General features: G+C 32.8%; 1 long non-coding RNA gene and 1 pseudogene across 1 annotated transcript in view; one reads left to right on the forward strand and one right to left on the reverse strand.

Moving 5' to 3' along the window:
* LOC134390050 (uncharacterized) overlaps positions 1-19552 on the forward strand; it is a 189696-nt gene that overhangs the window by 96986 nt on the left and 73158 nt on the right. The gene's annotated exons all lie outside the window — the stretch shown is intronic.
* LOC134387991 (large ribosomal subunit protein eL27-like) lies at positions 9851-10249 on the reverse strand (annotated as a pseudogene).

Consider the following 19552-nt stretch of genomic DNA (forward strand, 5'->3'; position numbering starts at 1 on the left):
GCTTTGTGGAAAACTTTCTTATTTATAGTACCTGCTCTTAAACTTGTACTATTGATATTTTAGGCAGTTACTATTAACAGCTTCTAATCTCTAATTAAAATGTTGTTGACAATCCCAGTTTTGTTGGAGGACTAGAGGATAAAGGAGCTTAAAATAGCATGTATAGAGGAACTGTTTCATTATGTCCTCTGTTCAGAGGAATGTGAGTAGCCTCAATATATTTAATTTTGTTATGAACAGCCAATTTTCAGCATAGAAGTGACTCTTAGGAAAAGTTAATCAGTAGAACAGTTGGTGAAAGTGGATTAAAAACTGCTGTGCCCATCAGTTTGCTTTGGTACCATATTTTTCCTGTGAATAATCTGAAGATAACTATGTATATCATGTGGCAAGCATAATCAACACACAAATTTGATTCTTCTCTATTTTTTAAACTAGCTTTGTTATTACAAAGTAATGCATTTTTTAAGAAAATATGGAAGAAGAAAAAGAGAAAAATAAAAGTATACCATCCAGAGATAATCATTTTGGTCCTTATGCTCCCAGATCTTTCTCTTTATGGATTTTTATTTTTTAAATGAGTTTATATTATATATGCCATTTTGTTACCTGATTTTCTTTCATTAGCAATATATTGTGAATCATCTCTTCTGCATTATTATTTTATGTGACTATATAATATTGTATAGTTGCTTCATGACTTATTTAAACAGCTTCCCATTGTTGATTCAGATTTTTTATTATACTAGTGCTCTGATAACATTGATGAAGTAAATCATTGCCCACAATTTTTTTAATAAAAAATGTAATTGCTAGGTAAAGAGGATTTAGATTTTTGAATGTTTGAAACATATTGTTGAACTGTTTTCTATTAAGTACTCTATACTGAAATGGTTTAATTTTATTTTTAAGGAAAACTAATAAGGAATGTGGCCAATTTAAATACTGTCTGAGAACTCCAGATAATCTTTTAGCAGGCCAAAAATTGTTGGTTAAAGGTCTGCTGGTGAAAATAAGTTACTTCTGTTTGCTATCAGTAGGAATAACATATTAGGAATTACCGGTATAAATTAAAAGTAATACCTGTGTAACAGCATTGGACAAGTTACCAATATGTAAAAGATATGAGCTTCTATAAGAAATGATTTGATTAATGTAGTTTCCCCCCCTTTTTTCCAAAATAGAAATGTCTTTATTACTGATTCTAAATAATAAAAATTATGTATATTGTTAAAAAAAATAGGTCTAATAGCACACAGATATAAAACAACAGAGAATAAAAATTCCTACCTACAATAGTATTCCTCAGAGATATCTACTGTTAAGTTTTTGTGTATGCATATATATATGTGTGTATGTATATATAATATACATAGAAAGCACACATGTACATATTATGTACCTAATTATATTTAGTTTTTTAAACTTGTACAAATTGCTTTTTAAAAAATCTATTAATATATTGCTAACATCTTCCTATATTACTACATATAGATTTACCTTATTATTTCTGATTCCTGCATGATATTCCATTGTATGGATGCACTGTTTTAGTGAATACATTCTCTATTGATAATCATTTACATTGTTTCCTTTTCTTTTTTGTTACAAATAATGGGCACATTGATTATCTTGTACAGATATCTATGTGCTTTGTTATTTCCATAAAATAAATATGCCTATAATAGTGGAATTTTTTGTTATTGGTGGGCAATGATATGACTTTAAGCTCTGGTATTAGAGCTTGAATCCCAGCCTACACTGCTAACATGCTGTGTAACTTTGGCAAGCTAATTGACTTCACTGTAAAATTGATATAATTCTAGAAGCTACTTTATACAATTGGCAAGAATTCTATATTCTTCTCTAATGAGGAAATGAATGTAAAGCACATACTATGTACTTGTTGCACAAGGCACATAGTAAGTACTAAAATATTCTCTATGAATATTTTGTGAATTTCCTTCTTTATTGAATTTCCTGTTTATTTTGTTCATTCATCTTTTAGATAGTTTTTTTTTTATTGATTTCTAGGAGAATTTTTGTATTAAGAATATTTACTATTTACTTTGTTATAAATATTTTTTCCCAATTTATCGTGTCTTTTGCTTTATTTTTTCTATCTTTTGCTGCATTTAAGTTTTACATTTTTTGTTTAGTCAACTGTATTTCTTTCTTTTTTTTTTTTTTTAATGTTTTCTGGCCTGTGTCATGCTGAGAAAGGAATTCTCCACTGAAATATTATAAAATATCTTTCTGTATTCTGTTCAAAAGATTTTACCGTTACCATTTTTATTTTTTACATTAAAATTATTATGTTCGTGTTTTTTAATGTGGCTAGTACTGATCTTTCTTCCCTCCCTGAAGATACTTATTGGAAATTCTGGGATCGTTTTTAGGTTATCACCACAATTGAGAAAGCCCTACTGGTATTCAGTGGTCAGAAGTCAGGGATGTCTGCCAGACTCTTGTAGTTGTAGTGCACAGGATTGTCTCTTATGAAAGAATTACTGAGTCCTACTTGACTTTGAAATGTCTTGCCAGATCTCAGAATCTTATGTTTCCTTTCTGCCAACAAAAAACATATGAAAACTAATTATTTAAGGATTATAAATAAAAACAATGGAATTTATCTGTTGTTTCTTAATTTAATGGATTTAAAAAATAATTAATACATAATTATGTGGAGAAATTCTAAATTTCATGTACCAGCATAGGTGTGTTGATTAGTACAAACTTTTTTGTTGTTTTATTGTTGATTGCTCCTTTTCCTTTATAGTAGATTCCTATTTATTGGCACAATGCCTTTCAAGTATAGAAAACAAAATTAGAAAATTTCAATAACCTCTTCTGTTTCTTGTATTATCTCTTTCATTGGGTACCATTTGCACTGATTGCTGACTTTGGTCTTTCTCCTGAGCTGCTGATTCTACTTTTATATCCAGTAATCCTTATTCATTCTCTTGGGCTTCTGCAGCATATAGGTAGGCTGGCTGCAGGGATTCCCTGGGAGGAGTGAGCTGGGAAACAGTGAGTTTTAACTACCGAATGTGATAAACTGGTAGAATGGAAGTTCAGTCCTTTTTTATGCATTATAGTAGACAGATAAGTCATTCCTTGTCATTTTATACCTTTTCATATAGTATAGGTAAGATAATATAATTTGAGTTTATAGCCATCTGGGGGGAAAAGTTTAAGAACAGTATCTAAAAGGTTGATAAAGATATAGCTTACAAATAATTTTCCATAAATATTTTTTCAGAGTGTTTTTGTTTGTTTGTTTGTTTGTTTTAAGCAATTACCCAACAAGGAAACCTGAAAAAAAAAGAACTTCTAGAATGTGAAAGCTTTGGAGATTTTTCTAGAATGTGAATCATTGGAGATTATGATGAAAAGGTAGATAGCTGTAGCTTCTACAGAATTTCAATAATGAGTGCAGAAATATTCTCTTACGGCTTTTTCTTCTTTCCTTTTTCAATTAAAAAAAATGGAGTTTCTGCAAAGGGTTCATATGTGTAACCCAAGTTTGTAGCCTTTTGGAAATTATGTTTTATCTAGTAATAGAACTGAAAATATTTAGAGTAATGGATAAATTACATCACCTTAAGTAATTTTCCCCTTATTTCTCTCATTTAGACCTTTCATAGAAGCTGGATAGAAAGTAGTTGTTTATAGTTGCCAGTACAGGACATAGCCATATGTTTTAAAGCCAGGTGAACAAAGGGTAAAGTTAACTTTCTTTTAAAATAGAGGAAATAACCAGAACATACACCTTGATGGAGAAATAATTTTCTTCTATACATAAAAAAACACCTGTATGTAAACCACCACTGCTGTCACTGCCATCATCATCACTATCATGTTTATTGAGTACTTAACCATGTGGCTGGCAATAGTCTATGTTCTCTAAATGGTTCATCTAATTTAATTCTCATATTATCCCCATTTTGCAGATGTGGCAACTGGGGCAAAGAGAATTTAAGTAACTTATTCAAGGTCTCATAGCTAGAATTAAAATCCAACTAGCTGAATTAAAAATTCATGCTTATAGAATACTGTATCTTCAGTAAAAAAGAGTTTTAGATCTCTAGCATGTGGGGAAAAAGTGTTGACTGAGACCTGGGAAATCTTCACCATAAAGGTTCTTTTTCTGTGTATTATTAGAGTAGGTATTACCAGTGTTTCACTATAACCCCTGAAGAATGGTCACCAGAGTATACCCAGCACTCATCACAGTGCTGAACTCATAGTCAATAACAGTAACTTTTCACAGAGAATGAGTGAATCTCTGTAATAATGTTCCTATGGACTAACTAAAATGATGGATGACATAGTCCCAAATAAGTTAGTTTCAAAATGTGTCCCCCAAATTACAAAAAGGAATTCATTTACCATATTAACTTACTGTTGTAAGTCAGGCATATTTTCAATCACTTAAAGTTAATCATTTTAGCTTTAGAATGATTAATATTAAACCATTATTTCTGATAATAATTTAACACTAGAACTGTTCTTGCTTGGTGTTGATCAAACTAGAGAGCACGTGGAAAAAAAATTCTAATCTTTTTATTCTCTTTCACAGGTGGGATATTTTCCCAGGTCACCTAAAGGTAGATTTCACTCACAAGTTATTTGCATAATGTGAAAAGGTGACATTTAAGTTATTTTTAATAGCTTTATTGAGATATAACTCATACCGTGCAATTCACTCACTGAAAGTGTACAATTCAGGTACTGAAAGAGTTGAGCAACAATCAACATAATCAATTTTGGAATGTTGTTATTACCCCTTACAAAAACCCTGTACCCATTAGTGATCACTCCTCCTTCTCCCCTTCTCCTGTTGAGACCATCCAGCTCTCAACAATCACTAATCTACAGTCTTTCCCTATAGATTTGCCTATGCTGGATATTTACTACAAGTGGAATCATATAATATGTGGTCTTTTGTGACTGGTTTCTTTCGTGTAGCATTGTTCTCAAGGTTCACCATGTTTTCATATGTATCCTAGCTTTATTACTTTTTATTGACAAATAGTATTCCATTTTATCAATATACTGCATTTTGTTCATGCATCAGTTGATGGACATTTGGGTTGTTTCTACTTTTTTGCTATTATGAGTAATACTGCTATGAATAGTATGTGCAAGTCTTTGTATACATATATTTTCACTTCTCTTGGGTATATACCTAGTAGTGGAATTGCTCTATAACTTTTAGCATTTTGAGGAACTTCCAAACTGTTTTCAAAAGCAGCTGCATCATTTTACATTTCCAGCAACACCATATGAGAGTTCTAATTTCTGCATGTCTTCGCTTACATTTGTCATTATCTTTCTTTTTTATTGTAGGCCATCCTAGTGAATGTGAAGTGGCATGTCATTGTGGTTTTGATTTACATTTCTCTAATGGCTAATGATGTTGAGCATCTTTTCCTGTTCTTGTAGGCCACTTTTATAAATTCTTTGGAGAAGTGTCTGTTTAAATCCTTTGCTAATTTTTCAATTGGGTTGTCTTTTTATTACTGAGTTTTAAGAGTCCATTATATATTCTGAATATAAGTTCTTTATCAGATATATGCTCTACAAATATTTCCTTCTATTCTGTGGGTTTTTTCACTTTCTTGATGATATCCTTTATAGTACAAAAGTTTCTAATTTTGATGAAGTCCAATTTATTATTATTATTTTTTGTTTCTATGCTTTTGGTGTAATACCTAAAGAGGGTTATGCCTACCCCATGGTCACAAAGATTTATTCCTATGTTTTCTTTTAAGATTTTATAGTTTTACCTCTTACATTAAGGTCTAGGATCTATTTTGAGTTTCTTTTTGTGAAGGAAGGGATCCAACTTCATTCTTTTTCATGTGGGTATCCAGTTTAACCAGCAATAGTTGTTGAAAATAATGTTCTTCCCATTAAATGGTCTTTGCCTTGTCAAAAAAGGCAGTTGACTATCAATGGAAGTGTTTGTTTCTTGACTGTCTGTGCTGTTTCATTAAACTATATGTCCACCTTTGTGCCAGTACCACCTTGTCTTGATTACTGTAGCTTTTTACTAAGTTTTGAAGTGTGAGTTTTCTAACTTTGTTCCTCTTTCCAAGATTGTTTTGGTTATGCCTGCATTTCCAGGTGAAATCCTAATCAGCTTGTCAATTTCTGTAAAATCGCCAGCTAGGATTTTGATAGGGATGGCATTGAATCTGTAGATCAATATTGGGAATATTGAAGTCTTAATAATATTAAGGCTTCTGATTCAGAAATGTAACATGTCTTTCCATTTATTTTATGTGTTCTCTAATATCATTCAATAATGCTTTATAGTTTTCAGAGCCTATTCTAAGTATTTTTCATGCTACTGTAAATGGAATTTTCTTAATTTTACTATCAGATTGTTTATTGCTAGTGTACTGATATACAATTGGGTTTTTTTTTGTATATTGGTCCTGTATCTTGCTATGTTACTGAACTCGTTTATTAGTTCTAATAGTTTTTTGGTGTATTCCTTAGGATTTTCTATAAATCAATCATGTCCTCTGCAAATAAAGATTGATTTAATTCTTCATTTAAAATCTTACTCTCTCTTATTTTCTCTCTCTCTCGGTTTTTTTTTTTTTTTTTTTTTTTTTGTCTAATTGTCCTGGCTAGAAACTTCAGTACAATGTTGAATACAAGTGGTGAAAGTCTTGTTCCTAATTTTAGGAGGCAAACATACATTCTCACAATGATAGCTATGGTTTTTTCGTAGTTGCCCTTTATCAGGTTGAGGAAGTTCCCTTCTATTCCTAATTTGCTGACTGTGATCTTTAAGTTATTGAATTAAAAATACTAATTACTGCATTTTTATACTGGATTCAACATTTTGTATTTTAGAATTCACATCATATAGAGACTGTAGTACCAGAATATCCTTCAGTCATATTAACAGCATAGCTTGGTACTTCCACTTCCTAGCTGTGTGAACATGTGCAACTTTAACTTCCGTGCACCTGAGTTTCCTCATCTGCAAAACTGGGCTTGATTCTAGTGACTACCACATAGGGCTTTATAAAGATTAAACTTTACACATGTAAATCATTAGAATAGTATTTGGCCCTTGTAAGCACTAATGTATCTTAGTTGTTATTAATAGTAAATGTAATTTATGCATGAACTAATCCCAATGTATTTTTTCACAGGTATACCTTATTTAGAAGGTACTTCTTTAAGAAAACAACTTTTCTTTTTTTTTTTTTGTCCTTTTTGTGACCGGTAAGGGGATCGCAACCCTTGGTTTGGTGTTGCCCGCATCGCACTCACACGAGCGCACCGGCCATCCCTATGTAGGATCCGAACCTGCGCCGCTGAGCTCCCAGCGCTGCACTCTCCCGAGTGCGCCACACGGTCAGCCCAGAAAACAACTTTTCATTCAAAGCTTTATTTAAGTCATTTTTTTTTAAATGATACACATTTCTCTTAGTAGTAGAATATTCAAACAAACATCTATGGCTGCATACCTAGCACCTGAAAAATCAGGTAATTTGAGACTCAGAAACCCTTGTTCAATTATTGCAAAGTTTTTAAGTTAATTTGGTTTGTGTTTATGCCTTGTGTGTTCCTACAGATGACTTTAGTTTTCAGATCATGTATTTTTTGAAAAACCGTGTATCATGTCTGTAAAAAGCTTGAGGGGCATCTTCCCGGTTTTGATATATAGTTAAGTACTTCCCTAGAGAACCTGAAAAGTAACACATCTTGCCATGAGGGGCTAGATTCATTAAGGATATACTAAAATTTAAAGAACTACATTTTAGGCTTTTTATCTAAAAGTAAAAATAAAAAAGCATTCTGTTGTTCTGAGAATTCCTTTGAGTATACATTGAAAGAGGGAAAGGAGAACGATATTATTTTTTCTTACTTCTTGTTACGAGTTAGACATATATATTTGAGAAGTTTCAAAATAAACTTATTTAGATTTCAAGAGCATTAGTTTCAGCATGTTAATTTCCTTACATGTTAATGGACAACCATTGCATATGATTTACTATCATCTGATAAAAATTGAATACCATTGTTAAATCATTCTTTTAAAACTCTAGATTTAACTGACCTTCCCACTTTTGATAGGAAATATATTTTTGCACAAGGAACCATTTGAGCACAACTCCTAATAAAGAGATAAAATAATATAAAGACCTAGACCACTGAAAATAGTAATCACAAAAGCTCTTTTGTTAAAGCAATTTCCTTTCTCATTAGACCCTCACTAACTTTGTTGACTTCTGACATAGTTTTCTAATTGTCCAGCACACAAAAGCTTAGAAGCCATACCTGATCATAGAGATTTGTGAAAGTATTTTGGTAGAAAACAGATGGCCTACATTAAAAGATCAATTTTAAAAAATAAGAGACACAAAATGATATTGTGATAGTGTATCATAATAGACAGACTGGAATTATCAAGTAAAGTTAAAGTTATTCTTTGCCTTTCTACTTATGAACACAGGAATGTGTATGATATATTTTTAAATGTTTTTCTTCAAAAGTGGTTAAATTTCTTAAGTTTTTGACATTTGAAGAGCTACAGTTACTGAGAAAATTAGTTAGGTCAAACATATCATTTCCTAAAAATTGCATAAATTAGGTATTTTATCTTCTTAACTTTTTTACTTAGGATGACTTGATGAAAGTAACAGTTACCCTTACCCATTCATTAGATTCACTGTTGTTTGCCTGTATTCAGTAAACTATGTTATGTTAGACTCAAAATGTCAAGTAAAGTCAATAATTATGATAAATGCAATGCATGTGAAAGCAGCCTTTGTAAACAAGTGTTATGTAGAGTTCATTCTTGGCCATTTTCATCACCTTCAAAGCTACATTCTATTTAATTTCACTGTGCTTTCTTCTTTTAAGGGACTTAGGATATGTGAATATGAGAGGCCTTGTATAAGGCCAAAAGACTTGGCCAAAAGCAGAGACAACTAAGGATACACAGTTTAGGGTGGGCAAAGGGAGAGTTGGGTGGATTTAGGAAGAGCTAAGAATATGCAACTTTGTGGTCTCACCAAATGCTATTCTTCTTTTTTATCTTTTACTTCTAATCCTAATGGCTTTTTAAAGTCTTTCTCCTATTTATCATATATGCAAACACAAAATAAGTGCTTGTTAAATATTTGTGAAATTATAAAAAACTGAGGCATTTGAGCTTTATTCTATATATAGTAGGAAGTCTTTCAAATTTTTAAATTAGGAGTGTCTGCTGAACAGATGTATGTTTTAAGAAAGTGACTGTGATATGAATTGACATGGGGAGATTAGAAACAGAGAACTCAGCTGTTATAATCCCAGTGAGAAATACATGGAAGTTTTGGGCCTGTGAAAGGGGTGGAAATATTAAAAACAATATAGGTAAAATTCAACGCTATTTGGTGACTGATAACTGTCTAATTGAGGGACTTGTGAAAAGGATAGTCATCAGAGGTGATTCTGAGATTTCTAGCATGAAAAGTTTATGATTTCATTAACCACAATGTAGAATAAATGTCAAAGTAGGATTAGGGATGAATAATATGGGCTATGTTTTGAATATTTTCATTGTGCATTGACTGTGTGATATCTACTTAGAAATGTACACCACAGTGGGCTGGCCTGTGGCTCACTTAGGAGAGTGTGGTGCTGACAACACCGTCAAGGGTTAAGATCCCCTTACCAGTCATCTTTAAAAAAAAAAAAGAAAGGTCCACCACACAACTGGAAATAGACCACTACTATTCACACATGAGATGGTAGGCCCTAAGGAACAAATTCTGAATAAATATGAGTTGACACTATTTTTTTTTCTTTTTAATGACTCAGAACAAAAAAACATCTAACACGGAAGCTTCTGGAAGAACCACTTGTTCTTGCCCATCTTTACCTCTCTTCAAGTTCGACCTTGGCCTCCCATCAGGCCTTGCATTTAAGAGCAGGGTCTCTGAAGACTTCCTTGTTGACAATGATTTTGTCTAAGGGGATATCCACAGATCTTAGGGGCATGAGGTGATTGTAATTATAAACTTTCACAAAAGATTTGATCTTTGACTTCTTGGCTCTTGCCCATGTCAGCTTTTACTTTTCAAGGATAGTAGTCGATTCCAGCCATCAGAGCATGGCTGTAGGGGCAGTCTGAGGTGCCATTATCAATGTTCTTCACAATGACAGCTTTGCAATCAGAGTAGCATCCGGCCAGGACCAGCACCACTTTCCCGGGTGTCATAAACTTGTCCATTTCAGCAGCAGCCAATTGGGCCTTCAGCAGAAAGGTGAGTTAATGCTATTAAAATAGGTGAAGAACCTAAGGGAGGTATCTGTGCAGGAAGATTGCTGAGAACTGAAACTTGGAGGAGCGTATGTAAAGTTGGGCAGAAGAGGATCCAGTGAAGGAGATTAAATAGAACACTTAGGAAAGCAGGAACTCAGAAGAGTGAAGGATCAAACAAGACAAGGGGCAGGTCACTTCAGTAATGGTAATTAACACAAACATCTGCAGTGTTTTTTTTTTTAAGATACTTTTATTTTAAGAGTTAATGTATTTGTGTTGTTAAAAAATTACTGAAAGAGTTTAAAAAGAAAATAAAAAAATAAGTGCCCCTCTGCCCACTGAGTTCTTCCCTGAGTGTTAATGTTAAATTTCTGCTGCATCTTAACAACCATTTTTCTTACCTATGCAAGCATTGCTGTGTTTTTACTATTTCAGTATGGAAAATTTTTCATATTTTAATATTTCAGAAATTAGGAGGTGTCCTACAATTGATGTGTATTTCAGATTTAGTGGATTTTTTCCCCCAGAAATACTGGTGTTGAATTAATACCATTTGAAAATCAAGGACTGGAAAATATGTATAAATGAATAAAAAAAATGTACATATTTCAAATCAAGAAAATATAGGAAATAAATGTAATCAATATACTACATATGTATGTGTAAAAAAAGTACACACAACATATATAGCCCTTTTATATTACAAGTGGGATCAGGATTTTATACACACACACACATATATAACACACTATTTTAAACATGCTTTTGAAACGTTTTTGAAATACAGAAATTTATATATAAAATTACCATATTTCATCTGTTCTGAGGGTACGTTTTCATATTTTAACATCTTTGAATTCCTATTACATTTGGCCATTTCTAGCATCTTAGACTCAATGAAAACACAGTAATTAATTCTTTTCTCTTTGCTGCACATTATTCCATATGAGCCTTTCATAATTTTTTAACCAGTTTCTTATTTACAGGCTCGGGTTTTATTATGGTTGTTGTAGATTATGGTTTTGGGTCTATAGGTTTTTTTTGTTTTGTTTTTAGCTTTTTAGTATTACCAAAAATGGCTTAGTGAACATTCTTTGTGATTATTTGTGTTAATGTGTTTATTTTGTTTTATTTGTTCATTTTTTTTGGCAGCTGGCTGATAAGGGGATCCAAACGCTTGATCTTGGTGTTATAACTCCATGCTATAATCAACCAAACTAACCAGCCAGCCTATTTATATACGTGCTTACAAGCTATGTTGCTAATGTATATACATTATGAAAATTAAATAGTAGTTAAAGTTATGTTTTTGCCTTTTCTAACATATTCTCCATATCGCAACCTTAGTCAACTTTCTAAAAGGTAAATGTGATCATGACAAAAATGTGTATAAATTCTTATGATATTCCCTTTACTGGAGATACTCTTTCTGATTTTTCACTTTCCCACTCAGACTTCAGGGCTCAGCTTTGATGTCATCTTGGAAGACTGTCTTCAACTTCATAGATGTCTCCAGCATAGCCTGAAAGCCCTCTATGCTTAACTCCTTTCAGTACTTATCACTTTGTATTTCAGATGCCTTATTTATTTTTCTGTTTCTCACACTAGGCTTTCCTGAGTTCTGGAACTATATAGCTAACACATAGGCTATGCCTGCCACTCAATACATCAGTAAATATTGAAAAATGAATAATGCTATAAAATGTTTCATTTCCAAATATTTTTTAAAGATGGGCTAGAAAAAGTTCTTTGCTATGCTGAAAAGGAAAGTTAAAAAAAATTATAGAACTACTTGACTAGCTTAGAAGGAAATTAAAAATATATTGTACTATCAGTACATACTTTCTTCTCTAAAAAGCCATCTTAAAAGGAAGCCGTAACTAAATAAAGATGTGTTCAAGGTACTGTTAACGAGCCAGCCAGGACACTGAGAATTGTAGGTCAGGGAGTAGGTAACAGGGGCTGGCCAGTTAGCTCAGTTGGTTAGAATGTGGTTCTGATAACACCAAGGTCTATAGTTCAATCTCTGTACTGGCCTGCTGCCAAAAAAAAAGAAAAAAATAGTAGTTAATTACAAAGGAAAAAATACTAGAGGTTCTAGATGAGGAAATATAATTTTAGTTATTACATGGCTAAATATTATCTTCCATAAGTGATAACCAGAGTGTTCATGCTAGCTGTCACTATATGTAGTGAGTGCTTTCTCCCAGATGTTTCCCTACCATATTCCCCACACAGACCAAAAGGAAAAAACAAAGCAATCCTTTGTACTTAATATTTCTCAGGATGAGGTATTACATGAATTACAGTGTTAAGAGGAGGCCTCCAGCCAGGGCTGTTTCAATAATAGGAAGAGTGATAATACTTGTAATACCATATTTTTTCCCCCAGCTCTTTATACTTAAATAGCAGTTGGCAATCTCTTATCAGTCATGACTACATGATGGATAGTAGTCATATGTATACACAGTCCTTATTCAAGAAAGCATGTCAGAATGCACTTAATTGAGAAGAGAGAGTGAGAATATAGTTCACAGTTTAAGGACAATCTTGAATTCTCCTTAAATTAAAAATAAATAAAAAATATTTTCACAAACTTTGGTGACAAATTACTGTAACACTCATTGAGAAATCCTTTAAAAAGCATATCTGCATATACAAGGGTACTTCAAAAAGTTCGTGGAAAATACATTGAAAGATAATATGAATCTTTCCATGAATTTTTTGAAGTACCTTTGTATTACTTTACATATATACAACACATACATACATACATACATGCAATACATATATTATTGATCCTACAGTAGCCCCATACTTTTGGTAAAACTGGTCCTGGTATACTGAAGGCCAGTGACAAAGTTGTCCAAGATCACACATTAATTAGGGATGGAGCAGAAACTAAGTCCCAAGTTTCTTGCTTCATATGCCTGTCCTTTTTCCTTCATACCAAATTTATATGTCATGGACTGAAAATGACAGCACAAAAAAGTAATGCATAAATTTTCATATATGCACACACACATATGTACATATTCATATATACATGTATACATATATATGTGTGTGTGCGCATGTATTTTAGTGCTACTCTTTTAAGTATCTGATAACTGCTCTACCAGCAGATATCTAAGGCTTCACTTCTACATCTGGCCTATAAAAACCTTAATTAAAATTAATACATTTTATGTACATAAAATGTTTACATTTACCTTTATTCAGTGTATCACCACAATTCCTGTTTCTTTAAGAAAATAATCTGACATCTTATTAGCATAACTCTAAGATTTAGTGTAAAGTTTTAACCTCTAAGAGTTGAAGCTTTGATCTATTTACTTTAGGCTAGCAATTTCAGATTGCTTTTTGTCGTTTTTATAATGACCTACAAAATGCCTTCATCCATCCCACCCCAATTTTAAAGATCTTCACACACCAAAAGAATTTAAAGCAGCAAAGTAAATGGAACACAAGAATGGCTGAGGGAAGCTTAAGGAACTTCTTAACCAAAATAATGACTCAGATCATAATCTTCTGTCTAAAAGTATAGGTTCGGTGAAGATACAGCTGATAGATACATTGTACAAAGAAGATTGCCACCATATTGAAAGTATCACTGAGCATTAAAAAAAAGAACATTTTGTTAGTAGTAAGTTTTAAAAATATGGCAATTAATGCAAATGTTGAAATTTGGGGGAAGGATTCATTAGTCCTCTATCTACTTGCCTTTTATATGACTGTACAGTACGATAATTGATAATTCATTACAAATATACTTCACTGAATAAGTGATTAGGCAAAAGTAGAATTTGGTACTCACATTTAGTTTATTATTATATAATATGAGCCTTAAGTTTTTTTAATTCTCTGTACTAGGACCCGAACAGCCCTAGCCTCGTTCCTTTTGGTGGGCGAGCAAATGGCCCGGATTGCTCTTTCCCTCTGGTCCCCTTTGGAAGGAGACAGGGAAGAGAGCCATGAAGAGAGGTGAGCTCAGCTGCCGGCCCCAACCAGCCCAGTTTAAAGGACACTCAGATGCTGCGGGGGTTCTGTCGAGCAGTTCCGTTTATTACCACACAAGCACTTGCTTTTAAAGGCAAATGGGGAAGGGAGGTTTTTTATATAATCCTATCAGCTTAACGATCAAGGGCATTCATCCTGTCTCAATGCCTAGCTATTGCAATCATGCAGTGTTCACGAGCGCGGAAGCACGTATTTGGCCAATAAGTGCTACGGCAAGGTTCCCGCAGACACTCCCACCCTACTTCCTCTCGGCGCCGTCTTAGGCTGCCACGTTAATCTGCTTGTTAAGGTGGCGTTAGTTTTTAAGGCCCGGCAAACTTCCATCTATAGAATACTTCATCATAATTTAATAGCATTCTGAGATTTTGACTGCCTCCCTAATAGACACTGTTGCTTTGCCTCACACGGATTTGTCACCTCTCTTCCCCTGGGTGACAGAGATGCAAAGGATTACTCAAAACCCATCTGTCCTGACCAGTGAGACACTCTGAAGGGGTTAATTTCCCAGAACCCTCAAGGGAGAGGCATTCCTCCTTTGGGAAATTAACACTGAACTGGGGTTCTGTCTCAGTATTTATTTTCCAGGCCAGAAAATTACAGAAAAAGAACATAGATGGGGTTATGGCTAAGTATAGTTTAACAATAGAAGCTGGTAACATCAATGAAATAACAAAGTGACATTCTATAATGCAATTTGCAAAAGCTTAAGTCGATCCACCAACAAAAGCCTGCTTTTAGCAAATATTGTACTCTCCCATAGCAGTTTCCTTAGTATTTTTACATAACAATAACTTTTTTAACATATCGATCAGTAGGTTAACTTACACCAAGGGCATCTGTCCTTGAACCAGCAACTTTGTTGTGTTACAATTCTTATCTTCAACAGAGACTTTAGCCTGTGGAAAGTTTCCTGTCTTTTGCAAACTTAACATTTCAATATGTAATTTTTAAAAGTTAGGTTTAACCTGAAACTACAGGGCTTTGGAAACTAGTCCCTGTGAAATACATTTGCTTTATAAATGTTAGTGTACTCCACATGACACCTCCAAAATTGTTGAATTAATAAGATTTTTCTATTTTTGAAGTGTTTGTGATTCAAATATCAGTTTTCAAATTTAAGTAATTTCATGACATGGCAGAAATTTTGCTGGCCTCTACAGGCCTTAAAGTAACTCCATTATAGAACCATGGATTTAGAAGCAGTCTCTGAACATTTAGGGAAATAATAGCTTCAAGCCCATGCATTTTTTCCTAAAAGAGATGGCTATAACCATCATTAATATTATGAAAACAATGTTAATATAAATTTTAGTTTAATCACTTAAATAAACTTCATCTGGTTTCTCCTGACAGTTTTCCTAGGTAGTAGACTAAAATCATTGTACTTCTAGTAGCTGACACAGTATAGCAATGACTGAGATGCCTCTAGAATATCATTCTTTTATACAGTGGTACAGTGATGAAGTAGGTGAGTGAAACCATGCAGAATTATTTTTGATATGTTATTTATTTTAATGAATATTTCTGTTTGTTACTATACAAGCGTCTAGAAACAGGCATGTAGAGAATTTTCACCAAATTTGAAACTGTTGTTTGAGATGATCTAGCAAAGTACAAGTTATGTGATATGAACAAAATTTACTCTGGAAACTGAGGAACCTGACTCATAGATCAGTTAAATTACCATACCAAAAAGTTTTTATGATTCCTAATCAGGAGAGACATGCATGTGTATTAAGATACCATAGAAGGAAAAACCGGTGATATTAAATACTGAATGAGTCTCCAATCATAAATCCAAAGGATGGACTTGCCAAATTGCAGACTTTGATTTGCTATCAAGGGTGAGCAGCAGCAGGAATTTACTCACTTAATGGTGGTTAATGATTCTCCTGGGCAATGTTGGGCAGACCAGCTAATATGTAATATATTTCAGAAAGCTCACCAAGGGTGATTAGAATCTAAATAGTTTGGGCACTTAGTAAGTGAAGCTTCACTTACCTGAAAACTGCACTTATCCATAACATCTCATTTCCTGATAATAAGAGATGAATGAGGAAGGAGTTCTTTGTCATAAAATGTAGTATAGAGGTTATTCAAAAGGACTTATTTTGTTGTTGTTTTTACAAAGAGGATTTACGGGTCAAATTAAATAATCAACTAATTGCAATGAGCACTTATTCATATTGTAAAATAGAAATTAATGAGGGCTTATTAGTTTAAAAGACTGCTCATTTTGCTTCCTTACAGACATTAGACTCTTGAGTTTTATTGAGTTCAGGGAATATCTGGTCATCTTTAAACTACCACCATTAGATACACTGTGTGACATGTAACGAGTGTTCTATAAATCTTGAATGAATGAATGAAATAATGGCCTTTCATCTTTTCTCATACTCTATTTGGGGCTCCTCTACTTATACACTGCCATGTGCACCTTCTCCTTCTACATTATCACAATGTCATTCTTTCTATCTAGAAAGAGATATCATCTTATTTACACTCAAGAAGTGTAAAGCTTAAGTGAGACTTTGTAAACTCATCCTGTCTGGTAGCTGCTCTCTCACTTTGTAGGATACCCTCTATATTATTGAGCTATGTGTCTTAATTTTGACAAAAGAATTAATGTTTTAGAGAAATTGTCAGTCATTTTCATAGTTGTTATAACAAAACATATAATTTTAACTAGCATCGAGCACAGTGTCTGCCACCTAAAGTAAGCTACACAATATCTGTTCAATTTGTAGACAGAAGTGAAGAAGAACATAGGAAGGTTGAAAGATCAGCTTGGTTTTTTTCTACTTTCCCACCCTGCAATTGTTTCCCACTCTGCAATTGTTTCCCACCCTGCAATTTTTTTTTTAATTCAGTGTGGGCATACCAGCCAGAGGTGGACACTGCTTACAGTAGCCAACTAATAAGAGGAAACAGGAAAATGATTGGAAAAGATTCAAGATATCAAAAGCATAGTCATCCTAGTTCTGTTACAGTAAGGGCAAATAGCAGTACACTTGTTGACAGCTAAGTTTACCACTATAATTACAGCACATTGACTGAATGTGTTAGCCAGAAGAGTTCCCAGTTTTTATAAGAACTAATTTGCATTACCCAGAAAAGTTATATTATCTTTACTCTGTTAAGAAAATAAGAAAATTATTATGTGCATTTAGAAAAATTTCCTTAAATATTTAAAATACTAAGTAGACTGCTATGTTTTAATTATCTGGAAAAATCTTCTTTACTTAAAGTTTCTAATTCCTTGATGGTTACAGATGAGTGAGATGTTATTGTCTTGTCAGTATAATGGCCACTTCACCTAAGGAGTGTGGGTATGTGTGTGTGTGTCTTCCTTTTTGGATATTATTCACTAATGACTACTGTGGACATAGCTTAGAGTTTTCCATAAATGACCTATGTATTATTTTAGTGTAAGGATCTTTGAAGTCAGACTTGAGCTATGATTCTGCTCATGTGATCTCTACAAATTTGTTTCCTCACTAGTTAAATGGTCATAATTATGCTTTCCACATAGACCTACAAGGAGAACTGAATGAGATAATCTACTGAGCACAATGTCTGGCACATTGAAAGTATTCAATAAATAGTGAAAACTATTCTTAGAGGATTACAAAAAGAGAATTTTATATGAACTGTGGTAATTTTTAAGGATCTGCTCCTTCACATTTTTATTATTCTGAAGATCTCAAGTCTACTGTTCAAAAACTGGAATCGAAATAAAACATGCAAACACAATGCATAAATTACCCTTTGTTTTTTCACCTCTTATTGTAAACAAAAATTCTCCAGGCTTTCGGTAGGAGTGAATCTTCAGTGAAGTATATCCATATGGCAATTCTGAAATGTAAAAATGAAATGCTTTTTTAATATTGAATAAGCATAAATATCAAATTATGTTGCTTAAAAAGGAATACACATACCGCTTTTCCTATCTTGCATAATACAAAAATAGCTAACTGCTTTGCTCATAAAAATCATATTTGGAGGGTGACTAAGCATGAGACAATTCCCAAACAAATCTTTGAGAAAGTTAGGCAGTAGTGAGATTTCAGCTGTAATCAGTCTTCTAATCTAGGTTAGTTCAATGGTAGTTCAGGGTAGGCTGGTAATTTTTTAAAAATCATCAGCTAATTATACATCATTTTTCAAGATATTTCAGATTTTGCTGAAATATTAAAATCTGATGTGACTTATTTTACACCGGTACCTGGTTTTGTGAGCTATAGCTACTATGTACTTTTTTCTTTACAGGCATATGTACATATTTTCATAAAAATATATGTTAATTTACATAAAATGCATGAAACAATGAAACCTTTTCTGAAGGATTGCTTAGCATTGTAATTATATCTTTTGTATTCATATACGCCCTTGCTACCTAAAAATAATTGTATGGTTCGTGTCTAATGACAACATGGTTTTTATTGGAAAGTGGAGATATTGAGAGTCCTATGTGTATACCAGAATGTTACTTTAAAAAAAAAGTTCACAGTTTATGTCTCAGAATACATAATTTAGAGGGGTTATGTATCACTTGTAAAGGAAACCAAGAAGTTTACCTGTGCTGTTCAGTAGGTTCAATAGTAGTTTAATATTTGTTTCTTAATCTCTTAAAAGAGCATATATTTTTTCCCTGTCGTTTTGATTGTCAAATGTAGAAAATAGTACGTTTGAATAAAACCATACTATTTTTAGAAAAAAGTAAGTTAAGCATACTATTTTTAACTTATTTTGAAAAGAAAAATTACTGTCCCAAAACTAACATTATATTAGGAAAATTTATTTTGAGAGCAGAGATAATGAGGGCAGGTATCCAATCTATTGCCATGACTTTTCCAAAAGAAAATATTCCTCCAGAATACTACAAAATATGATTTTTTTAAATTTTATTTTATTTTATTTTATTTTGCTAATGGCCATATGCCAGCCAGTCTTTGAACAAAATTTGATTTTCCTTACTATTGATCATGCCCAGCTTTTATGAGTATTTTAACTTTAGGTAGATAAAAATAGAGGTACACACATACCATATACATATGTACATATATATTGAAATTCTGGACACTAAAACAAGGAAGATCTTTAGTACTTTCTTTTAAGTGTGTTTTTTAAATAAAATATCATATAGGTAGGTTTTGCTTTTTAACCAAATCTGGAATTCCCAGTATTTAAGTACATTATATTTCCTTTTGTACCTTGATATATGGAAATCCTGTGTTTATTCTGATATTT

The sequence above is a fragment of the Cynocephalus volans genome, chromosome 1 (assembly GCF_027409185.1).
Source record: "Cynocephalus volans isolate mCynVol1 chromosome 1, mCynVol1.pri, whole genome shotgun sequence".
In the NCBI taxonomy this organism is placed as follows: domain Eukaryota; kingdom Metazoa; phylum Chordata; class Mammalia; order Dermoptera; family Cynocephalidae; genus Cynocephalus; species Cynocephalus volans.